The sequence below is a fragment of the Pleurodeles waltl genome, chromosome 7 (genome assembly GCF_031143425.1).
Source record: "Pleurodeles waltl isolate 20211129_DDA chromosome 7, aPleWal1.hap1.20221129, whole genome shotgun sequence".
Lineage (NCBI taxonomy): Eukaryota > Metazoa > Chordata > Amphibia > Caudata > Salamandridae > Pleurodeles > Pleurodeles waltl.
In genome coordinates this window covers 1,148,611,417-1,148,637,965 of record NC_090446.1, presented here as the reverse complement: position 1 = coordinate 1,148,637,965, position 26,549 = coordinate 1,148,611,417, and the positions used below count along the sequence as shown (strand labels likewise).

Here is a 26,549-nt window from a genome sequence, read left to right as displayed (position 1 = left end):
GTAGAAGAGGTGGAGGAAAGTTTAGGACACCGTTTGAGCCTGAAGTATGGGAGGTCATTGGAGTAAAAGGGTCCATGATAACTGCGTCCAGAGGTAGACAGAGAGTGACCCGAAATGTGTCACATTTTCGGAGGGCTGGCTGGAGAGAATTGGAAGAAGATGAAGAAGAATGCGAGATGGAGGATGCCAATGATGGTCCCTCAATGATACCTGGAGAGATGGAAAGTACATCCGGGTCAGCTGTGACTGAACAAACACAGCCTAATTGTGTTCCGGGGCCTGGGAATGTGCCCACTAGAAGTGTGAGGTATGACTTACGCCCCAATCCTGCACCAAGCAGCAAGCTAAAAGACTTTGTCTGTCAAGTTGAGTAGTCATAAGCTACGTATCATCATCTTCTTTTGATGACGGAACACTGTTGGAGACTGATGGGGACAGTGTGAGAATGTCTCCAGGCATCTAAAGAGGACAGTGTGAAAAGATGGTGTACTTGTTATTACAGAGTTGCACTGTTTGGGTTTTGTTGTTTGGTTTGTTCTTTTACGTTTTTGTTACTCAGTTAATTCATCTCCATGTGAAGTAAAACATGGGGGGGGAATGTAGAGAATAAGCGGAGAGCCATGTGGGCTCTCCTTGTGTGTAAAACGTGCTCTGCGTGTCCAGGAGGGGGCACGGAGCACCACTATATAATAAAGTGGGAGCTGCGGTGACGCACTCTCGGGTGTGGCGTGAAGCACAACAAGTCTCCGTGTCCGTTTGTCATATGGTCGAAGTCGCAAGACTACACAGCCCTACCAACCTATGATGTGCAAACTTGACAGATCATTGACTATGTACTTGCCTCTTTCGCCTTTTAAAGTTGCCATCCTGAGCTGAGACTAACTCCACTCCATCCTTCCTTGCCTTTAAACGGATTCTTATCACGTGATTTACTCCTTGTGAACGTTTCAGTCTCTCTGGCCTGCCTAAAAACGCCTAGTGTCTCTCTTTACCTATGAGTAAATGGTACATGCTCGTTCGGTGCTCTCGCTTGGGATACGGTGCCACAGGTAGGTAACGTGCTCTCTTCGTTTCACCAGAGAATCTGAGGCAGCACAACCCACCGCTGAGGGGTGTAGCTGGGGTTCCCAAAGCCCTCCTTCGAGTGTTGAGAGACCCGAGCTCGGGAGCTGCCTGAGAATTATGCGGCCGGCAGCTGTTCCAGAAATGCCACCCAGCAGGGCGAGTCCTGCTCAGGTTACACCACAACGAGAAACCCCGAGCCCTGTGGAATGGCGCTTGAGCGCGCGGCTTGTCTGGGCAGACCCCGGAGGGGCGTGGCCGCGCAGGAATGTCCGGAATCCAGAAACCGGTGCACCTGGATCCCGGCTCTGACTCGCTTGTGATCTCGGGCAAGGGGACGTTGCTTTCCTCGGGAACCATGATTTCGTTTCCAAAGAAGGGGGAGCAGTCGTAGATTCATCTTCCTTAGGTGAGTTTTACGCTCCATTCATTCTTATATGGCTTATTAAAATGTACACGTGTTTATGAAGTGCTGTTTTCATGTAAACCCAGTTAGTTCCGTTTAAATGTGAAGAATGCAACAGCTTAGTAAAGAATAATCCCGGCCTGGAAGACTGTGTCCTCGAACACAATTCTGTTAAGATTATGAATAATTCTTACAAACTCACAATTTTGGGAAAAGTCCGTGAAATGACGAGCAGGAGGACAAAGGGATGTGCTAAGGTTGCACAATATTGCAAAATTAGGAATTCTTGATCAAAATTCATATATGGCGATTCCACCTTGGGTAGTGCATGACTGTTAAGAGGCATAATGTCATGAGAGGCAGCTTCGGAAGTCCTCGTATTGTATGTAAGCAAGGAAACTACAAGTACCAGAATGCAAAGTGTTGTTAGCTTAAAAGCGAGGGGTTGGCTAAAGGTGCCATACGTGCCACTTGGTACGTGTACCACATCTGTTACTATTGTAAGACAGCCTGTGTACATCTGGCCCCACTTGGCAGTTCACCTCGCCCGCTCCCAGCAGTGACTTTTTTTCCTGTAAATGAGACTAAAGAGGTTCTGGCCTAGTGGCCTAATGGGGCACGGAGTGTGCTCTAGTGGGTCGCAGTGCCTCTTGAGCGCCAGTAGAGCCGATGAATAAGCAATCAATATATGCAAAAGGAACATCCCTCGAAAGGCTGGCAGGGCTGGGGACATAGCATGTATCCACCATTGAATGGTGGATACATGCTTATTCATAAATATTCATAAATCTTGAACCCTCAACAGGCCTTTCTTGCCATCTCTGGTGGACCCATCTACTCAAGGGAGTAAAATATGAGAATTAATGAGGGCCCGCTTGATGTTTCTTCCTCTCAGCCAGATAGCGGTGTGCTGCTGGTTTGGGTAACGAAGTATGTTATAGGTTTTCCTACTACAAATGTTAATTCAGGGATCGATTGTTATTTGAATGATAAACAATAAGGGGGACCTTGAGAGGTTTTCGTGCTATAATCCACTTGCTGCTTTGCGCCCTGGTGAGTACCGCAGGATCCCGTGAGGACCACTCAGAGTCGGAAGCTGGTAATAATCCCCTCAGCTCCTGTCTCTGGTCCTGAATCTGGCACCCAGGGATTTATAGCCACGCTCATCTTCACACAGGAAACCACGCCCTTCAGGTGTGAGGGCGGAGTCAAAAGCTGACGCACCCTTCCAAGGAACTCCGGGCGACCACGCAAAGCCTCAGGTGAGGGCGGGAAGGAGGAGGAAGAAGAAGAGATATGGCACCGGAAGTGGATGGGGGCTGAGGGTGTGTGACCAAATGAAGGGGCGAGGAGGCAGAACGTATGCCTGTGGGCGGTGTGTGAGGGAGGAGGAACTGGGATATCTGGGGCATGGCGAGGGTACGAAGATGGGGAGTTGAGGTGGATGAGGGACAGCCCTCAGTCCAGGTGAGCTGAAGGACTCCGCCTGAGGGCAGGTTATTGGCAAGAGGGGGCGGAACGCGAGGGGACAAAGAACTACAGGGGGGTGCAACCCAGGTGAGGGGGAGAGGCGGGAAACATGAATCCTGTGCGAGGAAGGGTGGGCTGCGGTCCTGGGAGGGGAAGCTCGGGTGAAGGGGAGCTAAGGCTCGAGCGCACAGGTCGGGGAGATGGGACAGGATGATCAGGGGTGAAGGTGGGCGCGAGCTCAGGATAGGATTGAAGAGGCGGCTAAGGCTACAGAACAGAGAGAGCTAAGGTCATAGTGGGGCTAAGTGAATGGGAAGACCAGAAGAAGGTGAACTGAGGCCAGGCAGAAGAGAGTGGGAGGGCAATCGGCAAAGCAACGAGGGAGGGAGGGAGGGAGGGGGGGGGGGGGGGGTGAGGAGACGCGACGTGTTGGTTTGGTGTCCGCATCTTTCACGTATTAGAAATGTTTAAGTATTATTCTGCCCTATTATAAACCCGTGTAATGAGTGCATCACTTTGCATTTAAAGGGAGACGGATTAAACGCCCGATTACCAGTTCAGGTGTTATTCAACGCATCTGATAAATACCACGGGGTACGTTATATATAGGGTCAGACAAATAACGACTAATACTAGATTGTTCTGAGTTACGTGGAATTTAGTGTTTAATGCGCCAAAATCTGCAGGATGGGGTAAGTAGCGTATGCTTTCCCACCCCCCCTCCCCCCCCAATACAATTTTTATAGGTTTGACCTGATGAAATTTAGCTAAGGTGGGGTTATTTAACGCCGCTGGTAAATATCAGATGCTTTAAAAACCTTCAAATGTGTAATTCTGATCCTTGCATAAACAAGGGTTTATGCATGTATTGGAATTAACCGACCCACTTGTAATCGGGCCCTAAGTCTCTTTGGTGAGGACAGGGGTTGGACTTTTAAAACCACATAGCCGAAAGCAACCACTCTGTTGTGTAAATCGTACAGTTGGATAAGTTACAAACAGGGTGGTATGTGCGGGTTGGGGGAGGGAGGTAGTACGGCTTCTGGCCCGGAGTCAGTCACCATGTGAGCCAAGCCGAGTCATAAAAACGCACGTTGTGAGTCGTGCACAGTTGACTTATAAAAGATGAGTGCATTCTTCAAAATTAAATACGCATTTTTTTATATCTCTGAATATGTAATCATGATGCTCACAGAGCACGCTGAACTGAATCCCTCAGAGGCGTTTCCCAATGAAAAGAAAAATGACTGAGTGAATAAAATGGCTTTTCCAGGACCACGTATTGCAGTCAAGTGAGGAGGCTGTGATCTGAACCCAGTCAGTCTCTAATGTTAGTGTTTGTTTGTCTTAAGGTGACCAGAGCTTGAGGAGCAAAAACCGGGACAGGTCAGACATAAAAGGAGGACTAAATACTTTATACTTGTATATCTGGCATGTCCCGTTTTTTTGCGTAGCTTTGTAAATGTGTGCCTATACAGGTGTGTGTTATTATTTATATATATATATAAGACTAAATATATCATATTAGCTATGGCTTGACCCCCACCCACCTCTCTCTGCTCCCCACTCCATCTCTCTGCTGGGAGCAAACAAGGATCTGTGTTGCCTGACAGAAACCAATAAATTACTTATTTCATACTTTGTAGGCGTTTTTAATTTATGCTTCCTTAGGTGATCTGACCTTTGTCCCAAAAACCGGAACCTTTATTTAAAAATAAGAGAAGCGTCAGGACACAGGGACAGTTCACTAAAAACCGGGACGCCTGGTCACCCTAGGGCCTAGACCTACGCTACTGCATTGTATTCAATAACAGCGACTGGTAATGCTTACAAATCACATGATTGGTCAGACTGACGCTACGGAAGAAATGTTTATTGACGCAAAACGACTCCACCACGAAGGAGTACCGCTCTTTGAGTTAGTGAGACAGAAAATATTGATGCCCGGCAAGGGGCAGCTGGGAGTCCGAGTGAAAGCTGCTTTGCCATTTGCTCTTGCTGTCGACCCGGGCACACCCTTTAAACAAACTTGCCGATCCGACTGCAGTTTGGCAGGAGCCCCCTTCAGAGTCTCTGCACCCTGCCCACGCTTTGCTTATCTGTCCCTCTTACGTGCCGTCTCTCTGACGCCCCTCCACGCTGCGCCCCCTCTGTCCCCTGTCCACGCTCTGCCTCTTCACATGTTGCCCTCTGTCCTCCAGCCACTGTGCGTGCCCCTCTCCGCGCTATGCCTCCCTGTTCCCCTGTCCATGCTGCAGGCCCTTCTATCCCTTCCCATGCTGCGGGCCCCTCTCGTGCTTGCTGCGTGCATCCCTCTCCATCTTAGATGTGTCTCCATCCCTGCTACGTGTCCGTCACTGCTCACGCAGCACCTTTTCACCACCATCCACACAAGGCTTCTCCATCACTAGGCCCGCTGCCCTCGGGAGTGCCCCTCCCCGAGCACAGCTATATCTGCTCTCGTTTGTGACGCTGCCTGGTCTCCATGACTCTCCACCCTCCCCTGGCACCCTTGCATCACCCCTCCACCGGGCACCCTTGCTTTTTCATCCCTCGCTGTAAAGTTCCCCCACACTGGGCCATTTTTCAGGCCAAGACGAGTGGCGCCTGCCAACTTTGATAGCAGATCTTCCATAGAACAAAAAAAATCACAATTCCGGGCCCTGCTGGCGTTCCCGTCACTCTGCCACCCTCCTTGGAATCAGCAGCCTGTTCTTGGCAACGAAGCGTCCTTGTGGGAATTTCTTCCAGTTGGAAAGCACCAGGCTGAGCCCGCAGCCTTCCTTTAAAGCCGCAGCAGCTGCTTCTGTTTCTCAGTAACTTTTTCCAAGAGGCACTCGATCTCAACGGCGCACCTAAGCCTTCGTTTTCTCATACTGCTGTGTTCTTGGATGCCGGGCTTTAGACAGACCCCCGCCTCCTGCTCCAGGGTTGGTGAGTGATGATAGCAGTTATGTGGCGCACGCACGTGCTTCAGGCCCCGCCCTCTTTAGACACTAGACTAGTGGTTATCTAAACTGGTGTCAGGCTGTCGAAAAGGCGCATTAAGCGCTTTTCTGAAGCTTGTAAGATTAGGTCTGTCTCAGTGTAAGCAGGAGAAACGTCCGGGTGCTTGGGGCCTAGATTACCAAAGCTCTCTCTTTTAGTTGAAGAACATAAGACAACAAGCATTTGCAAGAGTTAGAGCTATTAGTGTTGTAAATGCTAAATTGGAATTTTATAGTTACATAAATTGGTCTACCATGCCTAATAATTTGGTCCTTTCCTGCCACATAATTCCAGTGACCTTGCATATAACTAAAGCACTTCTATTTACCTTCTTCCTCTTTCTGCCTCAAAAAATAAAAATGTTGCCTTTTAGCATCCTAATTTAAATCTGCCAAGCTAATAACAATAGAATTCCACTTTCACCACTGCACCATCAGAATTGACAGCCCCAGAGATTGAACTAATCAGTTCAGCTGAGAGAGAGAAACAGAGAACTTACTACTCTGTAGAAGTACCCGGGTTTCTGAAAAGTGGCTGTCTCATGTTATGGTACTTTATTTAGTCTGGCATTCTGTGAAAGAAAACTATTCCCCTCTGAGAATGGAACACAATGCAAAATTACTGGTTTATAACTGACTGTAGAAAACATTACAGTCAACATAGGATGGTAAAATGTACTAAAAGCACCAGATTCTTTGTTTAACTATAATTTCTAAAAATATACATAGGTTTCACTGCAATAAATCAATAATGAAAATATCAAACCTGGACTGGCCTGTGCTGCTTTTGTGAGCAGGGACTTCTAACGCCACATTTATGACCAATGTCTTTAAGTGGACTGAAAACTGGAAGAAATATGCAAACAGCGATAAATATCATAGAACTTGACTCGAGTCAGAGCGAACACCTCGATCAATCCTTGACATCCACATTACATGCCTTCAGACATAAAGTAGCACTGATGATTAATGTACCTGCTGCAAAGAATGCCAGCCTATTGATGACGGAATTGTATATATTTTTTAAAAGCGCAGCAGTAAGCATTTGCAATGGTGTCCCGAACGAAGAAAGAAAATGTATTTACAAAATTGAAGAATACCACGAATGCCGAAAAGTATTGTGAATAGGAAAGCCCTCAATAGGGATATGATACTGTTTGCTCATTAAATGGAGGGGTTATGCCCAGTGAAGAGCGCTGCACATATATGGATGACAAAAACACTATCTCCCACTGTTTGGGTTGACATAATGTCAAAAGGCAAGTGTCACAGAAGAGAAGCTTTACCTCAGATGGCTTCGAGGAGCTCTCGCATGGGACTTCTGGCAGTTATCTTGCAATTCAGCTTATTGCCGGCCTCCCTGCTGTGATCAGCTTTTTAGCTTATTAGTGGGCAAGCACTGGAGTGAAATAACAAGCATGTCACATGGTACAGCCGGGGAAAAGTCACCTGACCGCATTGGAGATAAAATGTATTTCAGTGAGGATAAGTGACATAAAAGAAAGACTTTGCCAACACTTGCACGTATTAATAGCTGTTCCACCAATACTTTTTTGAGAAAGTGAAAATCAATTAAATATAAAAGAGAGGTGTGCAAGCCGTGTAGACCAAAAGAAAGGCGCAGCTGCGATATGTAAACATAAAGCACAGCCTGTGGCGCTGCAACTACTAAAGGACCTGGACTGACACATGCACTTCACAGAAACATGGTAGAACAGGAAGAAGGTGCGGTGCAGGTACCAGAGCTGCCAAGATTGGAGCTGAGGAACTGAGTTCAAGTCACGGCATTGGCTCAACATCACTTAATCTCCTCGTGCCTACAAAAAATTAATATGTCCTTGTGTAATCTAGCTGATGCTCATGTAAAGCCTCCAAAGTTAAAACAAGTAATTAGAAAAACAAGCAGGCCTCCATCCTCCCTTCCACCACCGGGGACCTCATGCAGGCCCACTCGGTGCAGAGAACCGACAAACAGCAATTGTGACCAAGATAACAGCCTGATTTACAACCTTGTTTACAGCTATGCTAAGAGCTAAAATGCTCTGCAAATGAAAACTGAAGCTTCACTGAACACGATCAGGAAACAAAGAAAAAAAAAGTCTGTTAAAGAAGAGATATACAGGACAAAGTGTAAGTATACAGTAGTTAGGCCCTGCTCCTAAAGATAAAAAGGAGGGACAAAGGTGCATGGCTGACCACTAGCAAAGAAGGATTCTTAAATTACACTGAAACAAGCAAATGATATGGCTTTAAGCCCGGAAAAGAAGTATACTTAAAAGTATGCAAGAGGCCGTATGCTTACGCTCAACCTAAAAATGAGACCGGCTTTCACGAGTGGTGTACATGTGGCATGGCCCTGGAAAGATTGGAAAAGGTGTTGTGGTCTATTGTGTGCTCCTGTTTGCATGTTTCTATGTAGTCCACGCTGCGTGCTCCTGTTGTTGTGTTTGTCTGAAATCTGTTGCTTCGTCTGCTCCTATCCTTGTGTTACACAGTCCTTATTGTGTTTGCTCTTGCATTTGTATCCTGTTCTTGTACTCCGTAGAATAGAATGAAACTGTTCCTGTTAGTTCTATCCCGCCACAGCATGCAGCACGGGGCAATGGGTCAGCGCGCTTCATCATGGGCGTCGATTGACCAAAATGCCAAGGGTAGTGGAAGTGAGCTCACATACCTTTTTAGCCTTAACAACATAACAGGAAGTGATGTCATGGCCCTCTACCCTGATATTTTGTCCAGAAAGCTATGTCACATGACCTTTACTCTCATGACATCACAGTAATTGACATTACTGGAGTTCCATTAAAACTGCATGATCAATATAACACGCAGGCATAGGTCTATTTTTGATACTGTCTATTATTCTACTGACAATCTTTGAAAGTTCTGGGACGTAGGACTTGCTCTGAATTGTACTGAGTAAGTGAGGTGAGAAAGTCAGACCACTACTTGGGGGTTGGGACGGGGGTCCCCTCTGAGAAATGTTTGACAGAATGTTGTAAAATAATGCATTTTGCCAATAATTATCTCTAGTATGCTAACACCTGTATTTTATTGTGGGTGTCCATTATGTCAAGACTTACCTCCAGTACTTTGTCACAGGTGTCTGTCATGCAAAGAAATTCCTCAAGAATGCAAGCCCCAGTATTTTTACTATAGCTGTCTCTATAAAACAAGAATTGCTTTCAGTAGGTTGGGGCAAATAGACTTGCCAGCATAACATCACATTGTCACTCACACACATTCATTAATTGTCACTCACACTATTACTTCCATACATAGATTTTTATTCATACTCACTCAATTACAGTGACTCATTTTCACTCATTATAACCCACTCATATTTACTGACACTCAGTATAACACATTCCCACTCTCAGGGCGTAGCTTCAGGGGGGTTTGGACTGGTACACCCCATTACAAATGTATTCTGTAGTAAATATGTGGGTACAAATGCTTTCAGTCGGGTATGGTGATGTTTGTTGTATTTATCCTGGGAGTTTTTACATTTTTAACATCTGTCTAAAAAATCCTTTTGTTTCAGTTTTAGAGCTGGTTCACACCCCTTTTATAGTTTCTTATAAAGTGTATAAGTGACACTATTTTAGTTGCCTTCAATTTGAGTACTTTGTTAGGTGGTAGTTTCTTTTATTCTTCATAAATGCTATTGATAATATCAAGGAATGATTTTCATATTCGCTATGTATAAGTCCTTACATGTACTTAATCAAGATCTGTGTCACACTTCTCATCCGTTCCAAATTAGCTGCCGCATTTTATGCATTTCAGTAATTAGATAACACACATTCTAGCAGCATTTTTTTCCCAAAAATATTCTATCTTCTTTTTTTAATTGGCCAGTATTGTCTTTCATGTTAAATTAATCTGTTATATCAAGCCTGTAACAGTGGACATTACCAAGTGTGACTGCAAATTATTTTTAAATCCTTTTTGTAAGCCAGAAACTGAAAAAGATCCTCATGGGCCTACAAGCCCCAGAAATCAAAGGATTTTGGCTAAAAAGTCAGAACTGTGCTGCAGTTTCACCAGCCATGAAATTGCTAATAACTGGATATTTCCAGGGAGGTTTCCGATTCTGTGAAGGATGTCACATTTCCGCACATAAGTACAATGAGTGGGTCAGGGGTCTTGTGTGTTTGGGGGTGGCGGGAAGGGTGAGAAGCTCTGGGTGTGTGGAGCTTATAAGCCTAATGACGGGGTCACTCACCCTCTTTGTTCCTGTGGCCCATATAGTTGCTCCCTGGAACATTGACCCTCTCACCCTCCTCCATTGTGATGACCCATCTCCCGTCCTTAATTTTGTTTTTCACTGAGTTTCTCAGGGTTACACAATTTTAGATTGTGTACTGGGGTGATATTATTTTGTGAGTGAGTTTGTTTGTATTTTGGCTCAGTGTGGGCCGATGGTACACAGGTGAGTGAAAACCACACCATACTTCAGACAAATTTCCCCCTTTTGTTGGTTTTTACCCGAGGTGTGGCTTCAGGTATGTTTGGTAGCTAGAATCTAGGGGGGCATTTAAGCGGCTAATCAGGACCTACAGAAGGTACTTCACCCTAAGTTCACTGCATGCAAGGTGAGATTTGGACCTGCTCTGGGGACCAAGATATTGCCTAGTTGCCTAGGGTCTCGGGGTGTACTTGATGTTGGGTTCAGTCAGTGGCTGAAGTGAGCTAACATTGTCCCTGGATGCATGTTGAAGTGGGTGGCAGAAAAATGTGAATGACACAATCACAAACTAATTGATGGAGTCTGGCTGAAAACACCCTACAGGTAATTATGTTTTACATGGTTCTAGAAAAAAAATTAAAAGTTCTTGGCTAACACAGGCCTAACAAAAAAGCCGCAGGTCTAGTATTGGCTGCCAGCCTCGTCTTTGAGAGAGAAGGTAAGGAAGGTAGGAGAAAAAGAAGCAGGGCAGACAAGGAAGGAAGGCACACAACAGAAGGAAGAAGGGCAAAAAGGGAAAGAGGGCAAAACAGAAAAGCAGATTGGAAAAAGGGGAAGGAAGACAATTTTGATGCAAAAAGAAGTAAAGAAGGCAAGAAAGGAGTGGAAAAAAAGAAATCAAAATAGAAAGAAGGAAAAACTTGAGGAAAGCAGGGAGGAAAGAAAAGGCAAAAGAAGGAAAGAAAAAAAGCAAAGAAGGCATACATGAAAGAAGGAATCAAAGAAGGCAGAACAGAAAGAAGAGGAGAAGGAAAGAACAAGGGAAAGAAGTCAGAAAGAAAGAAACAGGGCAATAAGATGAAAAAAGTAAAGAAGCTGATAAATTAAGATGCAATTAAATAGGAAAGAAAAATAAATTAAGGCAACGGAAAGAAAGAATTAGAATTGAGGAAAGGAGGCAAAAAGAAAGAATGAGTGGCAAAAAAAAGCAACGCGAATTAAATAAAAATGAGTAGAGAATAAAGGAAAGAAATTAGATCACAAAGAAATAAATAGAATGAAAGGAAAGAAGATAAATAGGAAAAAAGAAACAAAAGAAAATGCAAGGGAAGAAGGCAAGAAAGAGGGAAAGAAAAACAAAAGAACCAGAAAAGAAAATAAGGAATTAAATAAGGCAAAAGAACAAAGGAAGCATGAAAAAAGGAATAAAAGAAAGGCAAAAGGAAGAAGACAAAAATAGAATGATATAAAGGAAAGAAAGTAACGAAAGTAAAGAAAAGGGGGGCAAAACAGAGAAGAAAGGGGAAGAAAAGAAAGGGTTCATATTACATAATATTGGATACTAAAACCCAACTAAGACCCCACCTATGTTTAAATAACATTGTTATAACTGTGCTGCAAATTGAGCAGCACAAAGTTTAGTTTTCTTCGTGGACAACGTTTTTATGAAAGAACGATTGGTGAAACTGAGTTCGGGAACACAATATGGCTTGCTGTGAAATAACTACAGTTCACTTGAGAAGGAATTTATAACAGCATTGGACGGAGACAGGAAGCGACAAAGCTGGAATGTGCCCTACTGTTACTTTAAATGTGTCCTACTATCACAAGGCAGCGCTGGCTCTCAAGACGGCCCCTTGTGCGGATGTGCACCTTTTGAAAGAACAAAATGCAGTCACTCAGTCACCTTGACCAGAGGCTTAGGTGGGCTGAACAAATGCCCCATGCAGTATGCTATAGTGACAATATTTTAGTAATATCAGAGGCCTCGGCTAAGGCCAGCCTACAGCCTGGTGCCTCAGTAAATTGCACGCTCCAACTTAATGCAGGAAACAAATTCTCAACTAGTTCATTGGCTGATTGGGTCAAATCGAAAGTGGTGTGTGGCCGTCACTGCACTGTGAACTGGCAGTGGCTGAATAATTACACCAACCCCAAACCCTCTGGAAACTTTGCATTACTTGCAAGGCCTGCATCTTGGCTCTCACAGACATTTTAGGTGAGTTTCTGCCAAGTGACATGTTTAGAAGTATGTGGGCACAGTAACTCGATAAGATTAGCACGCACATTTACAGAGGGTTTTTAGCGTTCTCCACAGTAGGTTTGAGTAAGAGTTAATGTTTAACAGTAATGGTGCACTTTACAGTTTTTTGGACCAGTACAGTTGGTCAAAGCTTTCTACGGTTTCTTCACGCGAATGCAGGAGGGAGGTAGGAGGAGGTAGGGGGGGGGGGGGGGGCGGAGGGAGGTGAAACCGTGCATGGCTAAGCAATTTGCTATAGTACTGGTCCTTTAAACTGGACTGAATTTAAATACTATTATAGGGAAGCATTGTGAGCTTTCCACAAGGAATTTCCTGGGGGAAAAGCTACATTGTACTTATTGAAGCACTTGGAGCCAGATGTGCTAGACTGGATTTGGAGACATTAGCATTGGCCTTTATGTGAATCCAATCTGATTTAGTGAATCTGTGTACTAATAGGTCAGACGGCAAACTGAGGAATGGCAGGGGCTGGCACACAACCTTCCTAATTAATATTCATTTGAGAGGTTGCGATTTGTTATCCGCTGCAATTGCTACACTCGCAGGAATGGTCGCTTGCAAGGGACCTTGGGATTGCATTTCAATAATATGGAAAACTTTTAAAATCTGTTACCCTAAAAGAAACGGGGCTTCAGTTAAGAAAAAACACGTTTTCTATTGTGAAAATCTTAAATCAGAGTTGCCATTGATCCCCCTGGACACAACCTCTTCCCTCAGAAGTTGACACCTGGATTCCTAATGGAGAAGGGGCCCAAAAGGTACCCCTTACCTTTAACAAAACAGTTACCAGCTCAACATGCGACTCAGTAACCAATCAAAGGTTTATGACAGGAATTGCAGTTGCAAACTATTGATATGCTTGTTACAGATTAACTGTCTGGAAGGAACACGCATGACACGCCTCTTCCAAATTGCAAATATGTAATAATTTCAATACTCATTTTGCAGTTTAATTAAACTTTTCAAAATCGCAAAATGAGTTTAAAACGTAGGAAAACGTGATTTAATGGCTGCAAACACTGTAATGTAGTGGCTCAGAGGATTGGAGCCTCCTATAACAATTACACTTACTAGATTTTTGTTTTTGGGGGGGGTGGGGGGAGAGTTAAATTTTCAAGCCTGAGCTCAAAAATTGTCATTAGCGTCATGAAATGATAGAATTGATTTAGTCTCTGCAGATTGGACATATTTCAGTTGAGCTGATTTTCCACAGTTGTAGTTACACAAATGACTGCTCCCATTGCTTTTGTAGTGACCTCTTACAAAAGTCTAAATTTGTGGTCATTCCCAACACGTGGCCCTTCTAAACCCATGTGTACTGCAGGAGACGTCAGTGGACCAAGGCGAAGCTGCTGCCCAACATCCTCCTTTAAGTGCTCTAAGTGATCGATTTCTGCACATGGAAAATGTTCATAGGGGAAAAATAGAGAGGGGAAATACATTTTCAATCCCACATACTTGACTTTTTCACTGCAGATTTTGCGGCCTGTGTATGCTCTGCTATTGCAGAGTTGAGGCTGTTGAAGATGTAACTTGTTTAGTAGATTGTGCGTCATATGGAAAGTGCTGTAAATTGATATTTATGGAAGACAATGCTGCAGAATCCTATAATTCCAATGGGACTGCCTATAGTCCGGTGACTTTCAAATGCCATAAGGACTTAAGCTGAGAAAGGCACAAGGTACCCGATGTGTGACTCGCTCAAACCATGTGAGGTCGCTGTTGCAACCTCTGGTCTCTCCCCTGGCATTGTTCTTGTGACCCCTGCCCTCCAGGGACACCTTAAGGATTTTGGAGGCCCTGGGCCAAACATGTATTTTGGGAGCCCCTGTTCCGGACAGTATTGACTTTATGATCTAATTTCAGCTCTTTCATGCCCTCTTTGGCTAGGTCACTGACATCAAACAGGCAAACTTGCCCAAATTTCTAAATGTTTTTACATCTAATACTCGGGGATAGTGCTGTGTGTTTTAGTATTGTAACACAGCAGCTGCTCAGTGGCGTAACAACACTTAGAGGCCCCCTGCAAAGTACCTGTAGGGCAGAGGTCTTCAAACTGGGGGGCGGGCCCCCCTAGGGGGGCCTCAAGTGATCCCAGGGGGGGCCCCAGACTCTGGCCAAAATAAATATTATACAGATAACAGGCCTTTATTTTAAGCAGAAGCATGTTTTTGCAGTTTTAAAAAGGTAACAGTACTTAACTGCAATGTTTAAATAGGTTTAGACATATTTAAACATTGCTATGTTTATAAAATAATTGTGAAAAATTCTGAGGGGGGGGCCAATGATTTTTATTTTTCAACTGGGGGGGCGCAGCATTAAAAAGTTTGGAGACCTCTGATGTAGGGGGTCCCCTTCCCCTGGAAGAAGTCAGAGGTTGTGCCCCTGCACGGTGTACTGTCCTGAGGGGGTCCTCTGGAGCTCGCACAAGCCCCCCACCCCCCTGTGAGTTGTGGGGGCCTTTGTTTCTCCCCCTGCAGCTGCTCATTAATATTACTGAAAATAATCTCTGCAACACCTTACAATTTCTCATAAGTCCTGTTTTGACGTAAAAGAAACATTTTTATGGATGGTGGATGTAACATAAAACATTTCGCTGCAAAATGTCTGTAATAGACTCTCATAAATCACCCACATTAAAAATAAAGGAAAACATTATTTAAAACGATATGTTTAAGGTCATCAGGGCAGGACTGACTCTGCTTAACAGAGCTGGCTCCATCAGATGGCCACCTGAAATGCGGGGGCCATGGGCCAGAGCCCACTTTGCCTGTGACTCAAAGCGTCTCTGAGGTCTGTAGGAACCCACAGACTTGACTATTTGCACCGTGCGCCTCGCCTAAAAATAAATAAATAAATAATAGTATTAATAAAAAAAAAAGAAATGCCTGTACGTTGGATCACTGAGAATGTAAACAGTTGCACTGAAACTTACAATTTGTCTAGCTCTACAGAGCCCAGGTCCACTGAAGCTTCCCCACAGTGTAACTATTTGTTACAATACTACACATTGTGTCAGCTTCAGTGCTAGCATCCGGTAGCGATGAGCTTCACAGAACTGGCAATGATGAAAGAGGGAGTATCTCTGGGAAAATACTGTATGCAAATGTTGTTTTAAATCCTTGCCGACCTGTGCCTTTATGCAACAGTAAACTGTATTAATCCTAACAATGCATTGGAGCCATTCATGTTGACAATTCTGTGAACTGAAACTAATTTCTGGCGCACTGGAATTACGTTTCTCTTCATAAACTGTGAGACCACCTGGAGGTGGACAGTGAAGAGATACAATGGAGAGATCTGTCATCGACACAGTAGTGGAAACCCACCCTGTTGGGCACAAGATCTCTGCCCTCTGATGTTTTTTTGCCCCTTTTTTTACTTACTCTCATAATGAATATGAACCTTATTATAGGGTGACCACATTTTGAGGAGCAAAAACCTGGACAGGTCAGACATAAAAGGACTAAAGACTTTACTCACTTTTATATCTGCCCTGTCCTGTTTTATTTTTTTGCGTAGCTGTGTGAATGTGTGCCTATACGTGTGTGTGTGTATATATATATATATAATATATACACACACACACATATTTACAAGACTACATATATACTATTAGCTATGGCTTCACCTCCCACCCTGCACCCCTAACCCACCCCCACTCACCTCTCTCACCTCTCTACTGGGAGCAGACGGGGGACTGTGTTACTTTAATTATTTCATACTTTGTAGGTGTCTTTAACTTTATCCTTCCCTAGATGATCCTGACTTTTGTCCCAAAAAACAGGACATTTATTTAAAACTAAGCGCAGCGTCGGGACGCTGGAGCAGTCCTCTTTAAAACCGGCACTACCCGGGGAAATCCGGGACATCTGGTCACCCTACCTTATTATTCTCTTTTCGTATCATCAACACACACAGACTCTCGCAGCAAGAGTCGAGCATCACTGCCGGGCAGATGATCTGTCTGGCACCAGGCTCAGATGCATAGAGGCTCCATCACCAACCAGCAGAGATTGTACCGAGCCCACAGACTCCCACCCTGGCCTCAGTCGTCGCACACACCCAGGTGCCTTCCCTCCTATGCTGCTCTGCGAGTCCTCTAGGTGCAAGCTCTGCAGTGCCCCGGGCTATCTTTTACTCGGGCTACCTTACATCTCGTCGCAGGGTGGGGTCCGAAGCCTCATAGACCTCACCCCACACTGTGACAAGATGGGAGAGGATGAGTTGAAAAAGTGAAGTCTGTTCTCTATGAAGACAACAGCTTTCAGTGGTTGCCTCGGAGTTTGAGGCGGAAGGAACTGTGTTCCCGCCTGAGGGTCCACGCACCAGCAGCTGAAAAGCTGCAGTGGACTGGTGCAGGCAGGCGAAGCGCAGTAAGGGGGAAACTGTTAAATATTGTATCCGTGTGTGTGAGCGAGAGAAAGCAAGCATGTGTATGTGTATGTGTATGTGTGCATATGTAAGTGAAACTTCCAAAAGTCTGGCACTGGCGTACGCCAGTAGTTTTGGCAGAAGGGGGTACACCCTTTTCATTCTGGATGTACACATTGGCACACAGGAGACATCCACTCCACAATTTGAAAAAAAAAATGGATAAATTCCTGGAGAGACTGGCTACACCAGTGCCTTTTTGAACCAATTTGTGTGAAATTTTACCCCATTATTTTCAAACTTCTCCCAGGTGAGAATCCCCAAGAAACCTCCTGGAAGAATCCTCAGATAGAAGCCTGCACTGCCTCTGCCGTCCCTGATCTATGTGCCTTCAGTCTCAGCTGTGCCTTTTATGTGGCGGCGCTGCCAGCATTAGGGGCAGCAATTGGACATTGGTGGCTGTGGCGAGGAAGCATAGCATGGCCATTTGGCAAATGATGGCTGCTCCTGGCAATGTGATGGCTGTAGCACTGATGTGACTGCAGCCTCGTTGGAATAGGTATAATAACTAAAATAGACCTGTACCTCCTCCAGCAATTTGTGTACTATTTTATAAACTCTGGTTTTAATTCTGCTTTTGTTTCCAACATTGGTGATGTCGCTACCTATGACTTCAGAATCAAAGCTCAAATGATATACTTGCTTTAATGCTATGGGGGTGATGTGTGATGTCACATTCGATGATGTCGTGAAAGGGCATGCCATGTCAATTCTGCTACCCCCGGGCATTTTGGTGAATCATCGTCCGTGGTGGTGAGCGCTCTTCCGTAGAACTGTGGGTGACGCATAAAAGAGTGAGCGAAAACAGTGTAGATCTGATGCTAAACAATGCAGACTGGAATATTTGCAACATAAGCACTTTAGTATTTCACTTTTTTGTTTTCATTATCTTTTCTCCTTCAGAATTGGTCGAGGAACTTCAGTACCTGAATCTGCGCAATTTTACTGAAATGCCAATACCTTTTAAATAATATTTTTCCAGCTCCCATTTTCATGAGGTTTTATTAGTTTAGTGTTTTTGTCGTCCTCCCCTAAAGTTTGTTGTGTCGGGACAAACCCTTTGTGTCATAACACAAACAAGCAGTACTTTAAACGAGCTGGCACTCACCAGTGCTGAGAACTGGCAATTCTAAACTTTTGAGTGCCTACAATTCTGTTGCCAAGAAGAATTCCGCACTCGGATGCAGACAGGCAGGCCCAACAGTTTTGGCAGGGGCACGTGCCTCCAGAGACATTTTAGGCTTGGGCAAAGTGGGCAATTGCCCAGGGCCCTACCTTCAAATGGGCCCCCAGGGAAGCTGGTCTTTCTCCTTATGGCCTCTGTTTATTCCTCTATCCCATTCTTTCTCTCCTACTGTAAGCATAAGAATTTTTGGGGCCCAGGCATGATTGTGTGCTTCAATTCCTCAAAGTTGAATATAATTTACTACTTTTGGGCATTACACTAGTTTCAGTTAGCACAAATAGGTAATAAGATTAATTATTATTCTAAATAGAGGGCCCCAAAATATGACTTGCCCAGGGCCTCAAAAATCCTGAAGACGCCCGTGTGTGCCTCCGACATCCCGGCTGCCCTGGAGCAGAATAGCCGTGAGCTTCTCTGGCAAAAGAACAGCAGCCGAGGCTCTCTGTGAACTGATTCACCTTCAGCATTGCCAGGGCTTCTGGCTAATGGGAGGCTGCACCCACTGTGATTGGCAGCGTAAAGTCCAGTCGGGTCCACATTGCTAATCGCTCTGTGCATGTGAAGCAGGCCCTGCCGCCTCCAGCTTCTGTGCATGTAAGTCCAGTCTGCTCAGAGTGGCAAATCCGATGGCAGAGCAAAATATTTGAATTGCAAGTATGGCTAAAATGTCCTGTACGTACTAGTGTACCCCAGGTTAAATTATTATAATGTTCATCCTGAACCCTTCCCTCTCCTGCATCAGCCAAGCCTTGCCTTAAGCTCAATACATAAAGGAGCATCTGAAAAATGTCAGAGCTCCAGGACAGCATGGCCACTTTTTAGGTTGAGCGCGCAAGCTCTTTGACCTGTTGTAAGTATTGTGGGCTTTTAACCATGCCCACCACACGCCCATCACTTTCATTTGTTCGTGGACTTGTCTTTCAAAAATCACTTGATGTAATTGGTAAATGCTTCACGTTTGTTCCGACTTGGGGCAGTTTAGTTACCGCCTTTGGACGCCAACTCTGTTACAGGGATAATTGCAGAATTGGCAATATACTTCAGAGTGGGCGAACTGCTTTTTTTTCTTTTGTCTGGGCTTAATGGCTGTCATGACGCTCAGAGCGTGAACTTGATCGTGGCATAGTTTTTACATCATATGCACTCTGATCTGTACACATTCTTTGCATCAGGCATATTAACCCTTTGCAGTAACTTATGATGACTCCAAGCCTCCACCAGACAAAAGTACGTTCTCTTGGCTACCATGGCGCTTACAGCGCTCAGAACGCGAACTCGATTGGCGGTATCTTTTTTTTTTTTACATTATATGCACTCTGATCTGCTTAGTACACGTTCTTTGTAGCAGGCACATTAACCCTGTGCACTACCTTATGAGTCCAAGCTTCCAATAGAAAAAAGTATGTTCTCTCTCCAGAAAGAACGCTAGAGTTATTTTGACATTTCTTACATTACATGCACTTTGATTTGCCTAGTAAACATTTTTTGTAGCAGGCGCATTAGCCTTGTGTGCTACCTTATGACTCCAAGCTTCCACTAGACCAAAGAACATTCCCTCTCCAGAAAGAACATAAATCACCAAAGTTATTTCACATTTTTATATTACTTGCACTTTGTGATTTGGTTTGTACATGTTCTTTGCATAAGGCACATTAACCCTGTGCACTACCTTATGATGACTCCAAGCTTCCACTAGACAAGTGTACGTTCTCTCTCCAGAAAGAACATTAACCCTCTGCGCTACCTTACGAGTACAAACTTCCACTAGACAAAAGTACGTTCTCTCTTCAAATAGAACATTAATTGCCAGAGCTATTTTGTCATTTTTTTTTTTTACATCATATGCTTCCTGATCTGCTTAGCACACGTTCTTTGCAGTACACATATTTATTCTGGGACTTGTAGTTTTATTTTTATAATGTGCTACAAGCTGGAAGACAGCCTTTGGAGCATTATTTGTAGAGTTGTCCAGCTCCCTAGTTCGATGCATGATTTTTTCATTTAGTTCGTTTCAGCTTTGCATTCTGGGACTTGTAGTTTTTTTTATTTTTTATAACTTGATACACGCTGTGAAAACAAAGCAGAAACCTGACTAGATGAACTACACACATTTCAGTCTGTGAAACTAGAGCTGTGTGTGCGCATGTATTTATAAAATTAACCTCAAGCAGAGCTTACAGTAACTTATGGTGTACAATGGTCAATATTTAATAACTAGTATTTCAGTTCAAGACTGACTGAGGATCATTAGTATCCTGTGAGGTGGCTCTCCTCATGCGTGTGAAAAATCATGGGTGTTTTTGTTCGATGTTCCCCAGACTGCAGTAAGGGGACAGTGATACAGTAAACGCACATTCTTGGATAACAATTATTTACTCATTGCGCCACGGGCAATGTCACCTGTGCCAAGTAAATATGTTTTGCACCTGGGAGTAGTTTGTGTTTTAAGGGCCTTGTTGAAAAAAATATTCCAGTAGGCTTACTAGCCCTTTAGGTATATGCAGGGCCACTGGAATTATATGGCAGGGTTGACCAATTAATGTGGCAAAAAAACAGTCTAGTTAGTTATTTGCAATGCCAATAACTCCAACTCAAGTAAATGCAAAACCTATTGGATTGCAAATGCTTGTTTTTTGTTTGTTTGTTTGTGTTTGTGTTTTTTTTGTTGTTGTTTTTTTTAACGATCATCATCCACAACTGAAAACATAATGGAATGAGAACATTTTGGAGCCTAAAAGTATGCTGATATGTGGTCCATACTCTGTGTAGCTGAAATGCATATGATTGGAACTTTTTTCCCAGCTGGCAAAGCTCATTCGTACTCCCTTTTTGTGGAGTAAACTCTAGCCAATCATTTTTCACCTGGTTCTGTTCTCGATTTGTGCCAGACATTTACAATGCACATGTGGTAGGAACAGGTTGGTTCCCTGGAAACTATCAACCTACCTCGTCTTAGGTCCAATTCAACTTTTAGCCGTTATCAGGCTTCATTTGCATTAACGTGCATAATTTATCTTAACTGCCTTGCATCCACCTTTTTAAAATGTAAGCTGTAGGAAGTTGGCTCTGTATATACTATTTCAAAGTAAGAAATAGTGTGCACAGAGTCCAAGGGTTCCCCTTAGAGGTAAGATAGTGGCAAAAAGAGATCATTCTAATGCTCTATTTTGTGGTGGTGTGGTCGAGCAGTAGGCTTATCAGAGGGTAGTGTTAAGCATTTGTTGTACACACACAGGCAATAAATGAGGAGCACACACACTCAAAGACTTACTCCAGGCCAATAGGTTTTTATATAGAAAAATATATTTTCTTAGTTTATTTTATGAACCACAGGTTCAAGATTTACAAGTAATACTTCAAATGAAAGGTATTTCACTTGGGTATTCTAGGAACTTTGAATAATCACAATAGCATGTACAGTTTTGACAAAAATGGCAATAAGCTATTTTAAAAGTGGACACTGCAAAAATCAACAGTTCCTGGGGGAGGTAAGTAATTGTTAAGTTCACAGGTAAGTAAAACACTTACAGGGTTCAAGGTTGTGTCCAAGGTAGCCCACCGTTGGGGGTTCAAGGCAACCCCAAAGTTATCACACCAGCAGCTCAGGGCGGTCAGGTGCAGAGGTCAAAGAGGTGCCCAAAACACATAGACTTCAATGGAGAACAGGGGTGCCCCGGTTCCAGTCTGCCAGCAGGTAAGTACCCACCTCCTTTGAGGGCAGACCAGGGGGGTTTTGTAGGGCACTGGGGGGGGGGGGGACACAAGCAGGCACAGAAAGTACACCCTCAGCGGCACAGGGGCAGCCGGGTGCAGAGTGCAAACAGGCATCTGATTTTGTATTGAAAGCAATGGGGAGACCCGGGGGTCTCTTCAATGATGCAGGCAGGCACAGGGTGGGCTCCTCGGGGTAGCCACCAACTGGGCTAGGCAGAGGGTCACTTGGAGGTCGCTCCTGCACTTGAGTTTGGTTCCTTCTGGTCCTGGGGGCTGCGGGTGCAGTGTTGGTTCCAGGCGTCGGGTCCCTTGTTACAGGCAGTCGCGTTCAGGGGGAGCCTCTGGATTTCCTCTGCAGGTGTTGCTGTGCGGGCTCAGGGGGGTCAACTCTGGCTACTCACAGGCTCGCAGTCGCCGGGGAGCTCTTCCTGTAGTGTTGGTCGAGCCGGGGGCATCTGGTGCAGAGTAGAAAGTCTCATGCTTCCGGCAGGAAACGTGAAGTCCTTGAAGTTGTTTCTTTGTTGCAAGAAAGTTGCAGATAGTTGAACAGAGCCGCTGTTCACTGGAGTTTCTTGGTCCTTGGGTGCAGGGCAGTCCTCTGAGGCTTCAGAGGTCGCTGGTCCCTGTTGGATGCGTCGCTGTTGCAGTTTTTCTTCAAAGTTGGGAGACAGGCCGGTAGGGCTGGGGCCAAAGCAGTTGTCATCTACGTCTTCACTGCAGGGCTTCAGGTCAGCAGTCCTTCTTCCTCTTTAGTTTGCAGGAATCTAGTTTCCTAGGTTCTGGGGAGCACATAAATACTGAATTTAGGGGTGTGTTTAGGTCTGGGAGGTCAGTAGCCAATGGCTACTGTCCTTGAGGGTGGCTTCACCCTCTTTGTGCCTCCTCCCTGAGGGGAGGGGGGGCACATCCCTAATCCTATTGGGTGAATCCTCCATCTGCAAGATGGAGGATTTCTAAAAGTAAGAGTCACCTCAGCTCAGGACACCTTAGGGGCTATCCTGACTGGTGGGTGACTCCTCCTTGTTTTTCTCATTATCTCCTGCAGCCTTCCCGCCAAAAGTGGGGGCAGTTGCCGGAGGGGCGGGCATCTCCACTAGCTGGGATGCCCTGGGGCGATGTAACAAAAGGGATGAGCCTTTGAGGCTCACCGCCAGGTGTTACAGTTCCTGCAGGTGGAGGTGAAAAGCACCTCCACCCAGTACAGGCTTTGTTCCTTGCCACAGAGTGACAAAGGCACTCTCCCCATGTGGCCAGCAACATGTCTGGTGTGTGGCAGGCTGGCAAAAACTAGTCAGCCTACATTGGAAGTCGGTTATGTTTTCAGGGGGCATCTCTAAGATGCCCTCTGGGTGTATTTTACAATAAATTGCACACCGGCAGCAGTGTGCATTCATTGTGCTGAGAAGTTTGATACCAAACTTCCCAGTTTTCAGTGTAGCCATTATGGTGCTGTGGAGTTTGTGTTTGACAAACTCCCAGACCATGTACTCTTATGGCTACCTTGCACTTAAAATGTCTAAGGTTTTGCTTAGACACTGTAGGGGCATAGTGCTCATGCACTTATGCCCTCACCTGTGGTATAGTGCACCCTGCCTTAGTGCTGTAAGGCCTGCTAGAGGGGTGACTTACCTATGCAATAGGCAGTGTGAGATTGGCATGGCACTTTGAGGGGAGGGCCATGTCGACTTAGTCATTTTCTCCCCACCAGCACACACAAGCTGTGAAGCAGTGTGCATGTGCTGAGTGAGGGGTCCCCAGGGTGGTATAAGACATGCTGCAGCCCTTAGAGACCTTCCCTGGCATCAGGGCCCTTGGTACCAGGGGTACCAGTTACAAGGGACTTACCCGAGTGCCAGAGTTGTGCCAATTGTGGAGACAAAGGTACAGTTTAGGGAAAGAACACTGATGCTGGGGCCTGATTAGCAGGGTCCCAGCACACTTTCTAGTCATAACTTAGCATCAGCAAAGGCAAAAAGTCAGGGGGTAACCATGCCAAGGAGGCATTTCCTTACATAAGCCTAATGTAGTACCAGCATTGAATCAATTTTAATCACTCACATTTTTGACAGAAAAGTGAGATGAACGGCGTACAGACCCTGGAATGTTGTTTAAGATCACACAAAGTGGTCAAGCAGTAAAGTTCCACTTAGATGTGAGTTGTCGTGGTTCTGAAAACATCTTTCCGTTTGAGAATAGATCTTCTATTTTACTTATCAATAAGTAGTATCCAGGGGAGGCTCCTCCGCATTGGTGGAGGAGCATCACCGTACTGGCTAAGAGTCAGCAGCAGAAAAATAAAACGATATTTCATTGTAATTTTATTTTTCTGCTGGTGGCACAGCCAGCATGTGTAGGAAGGGGTGGGGCTGGGCCGTGGGAGGGGTGAGAAGTAGTAGAGTGCACTATGTGCACATGTGTCTTTGCCAGCCAAACACACGTGCACTTAGGTTTCTCAAACCCAGCTGTGTTCCACAGCCAGGCTGGAGAAACTGCACAGACCCACAGTACACTTTCTGACATGCAGATCAAGCCTGTGCTGGTGTCCCAGTGGATGCTGGGACACCAGAAGAACAGAGGAGAAAGGCGGCAGGAGGCAGCATCAGAAACGGTAAGTGTTATGTTTTTCCCCTGTTGCCACCCCCTCCCTCCCTGATTGACATTTTCGGCAGCCGCCACGTGTAGTATCAAATTTTTTCTTAAAATCATATAGAATAACTGACCCTTGCTACATCTGTTCTACTTCCTTTCTTCAAAAGAAGAAGCTCATACTCTATAAATTCTGCTCGGTTAACTTCAGTTTCAGGAAGAGACCCACCATTTGCATAATTAAGTGGAAGGTTTAGCTGTCAAGATGCTTTAACAAAAAGCTGTATATTTTCTAACAGTTTGAAAAAGTCTTAACTTATCTTTCACACAAAATTGTAGAAATCTCATTGCTTTTCACTGGACGTGTTGTTAGCAAATAAAGTATATTTTCTCAGAAAGCTTCAGGTACAGAGGTTGCAGTGTGCCCCACTCTTTCAAAGACTACAAGGATGGCCAGCTTTAGGGGGGTGCGACTGTTGTGGCTGCACTGGGCACTGATCTTAAGGGAGGGGGTGCTGTTCTCTGCAATAACTTACAATTTAAAAGCTCCTGAAGCAAAGTTCCATGTGCACCAGCTGTCAGGCAACAATAAAAATGCCAAGATAACTTGTGATTAATGTTCCTCTTAGAGAGAGAGAGCTCTTTTGTCTGGGGTCAGTTTTGACTATAAAGTTGCACAGAGGGTTAATATGCCTGCTGCAAAGAACAGCTCTGTATTTTAGTGGATTAGCAAAGCTGGCCTTTACCAGAGCATTAAAACAAATGACATTTATGTGAGAGGTGCTATGGAAAGGTTAGACATTTGCCCAGTGGTAGTGAGGGAATCCGAAGAGGTCATGGGGTGGGGGTGCCAGAAAGGTTGTTGCACAGGGTGTCACCAGTGCTAAAGGCAGCCCTGAACTCAAGTGCCTGTTTTGTTGTATCAAGAAAATCTGGATTCCTTTAAGTGTCCACCCTAGCCACATCTTTAACCCACCCACTTAATCCACCCCTGTCAGGTTGGTGAGTACCTACACCTCTTTTGTCCCGTTGAAAGCACTGCAGACAATGTAGGTAGGATTATGTATCCTTCAAAGTCACAGATGGTGTTGTATTTTGTGTTCATCTGTTCCTTTTGTGGCAGATCCAACACTAATTTTTAGATGGTTGTATGTCATGTTGCAAGTGAGTTCTAAACCATGGAATGAAATGTGACCAGAAGAATTACAAGTGGTTCAAATGGGGTCAGAGATTGCAGTGGATTACTTTGTTGCAGTCTGTGCAAAACCAACTCGGTCCACACCAGGATCAGAGAGTTGGCTTGTAGATGTAGAATATATCACCTGTGCAGATATTGAAACCCCTTGAAATAATCCCGGATTTTCTTAACAAATTGAATGGATACATTTAAATTGGATATGATCTTCCTACTTGGAAAAATGAGACCATGTATAAGTAATTACTTTTAGGAGTGGTCTTTGAGCACACAGTCTGTGCCAAGGACATGCAGAAATCTAATTGTAAATAATTTGCACACCTCCAGAAATACAGTATCCTCAGCGTATGGCATTTTGTACTGATTTGGGGCAAAATGAGAACTAAGGTGAGATGGGGTAAACGCTGGTCTTACCAAGGCAAAGAAGAGCCAATTGTTAAATCCTTCATCAGAGAAGACTGTGCTTGTATTGGCATCTTCCACCTCTGGGCGCACATTGATGAGTCCTCCTGATTGTAGGAGGCTGGCCCCATATGTAGTGTGCAAAGCTAGGCATACTGTGCATGGGGTCCAGGCAACCATATGTTGGTTTACCTAATGCTCTAATTTTTATGGTAGCTTAGTTGAGCAGTTAGGCAAATCTTGGAGAAGTGCAAAGCATTAGTTGTAAATCAGTATCAATCCTCCAACTCACACATTGGAAGAAATAACTTGAGACCAATTTATAAAAATACTTCAAATTATTATTTATTTATTTTTTATATACATTTTAAGACCAAGATTATCAAAACTGGTTAAGTACTCTTGGAGATCTGGATTTTTGAAGTTTAATAAAAATAGTCTTTTCGTGCGTAATTATGCACCATAGGAATCAATGAAGTCACCTTTAAAAATACATATAAAATCAGACATTTGCTTTACCAAGTTCTTCTTTTGCAGGTTGGTCGAGGTTGTTGGTGGGCACACTGTGCCAGCTGGAGAAGTTCGAGTGGCTCTTGCTTCCAGCAGGAGCAGCTGGTAAAAGTCTCTGGAGCTGGTGCAGGGCCACCACGAG

The 26,549-nt window shown here is 44.6% G+C and overlaps 1 protein-coding gene across 3 annotated transcripts in view; it reads left to right on the top strand.

Moving 5' to 3' along the window:
- Window positions 1-1,345: 1,345 nt before the first annotated feature.
- Window positions 1,346-26,549, top strand: part of RHBDF2 (rhomboid 5 homolog 2) — a 339,409-nt gene continuing 314,205 nt past the window's right edge. For 2 of the 3 annotated variants that reach the window (XM_069200232.1, XM_069200228.1), the window contains exon 1: window positions 1,346-1,471. The gene's annotated coding sequence lies outside the window, so the exon portion shown is untranslated. Of the gene's footprint in view, window positions 1,472-2,849; window positions 2,936-26,549 lie in introns of those variants that run through there. The other variant, XM_069200230.1, reaches the window with a different exon arrangement.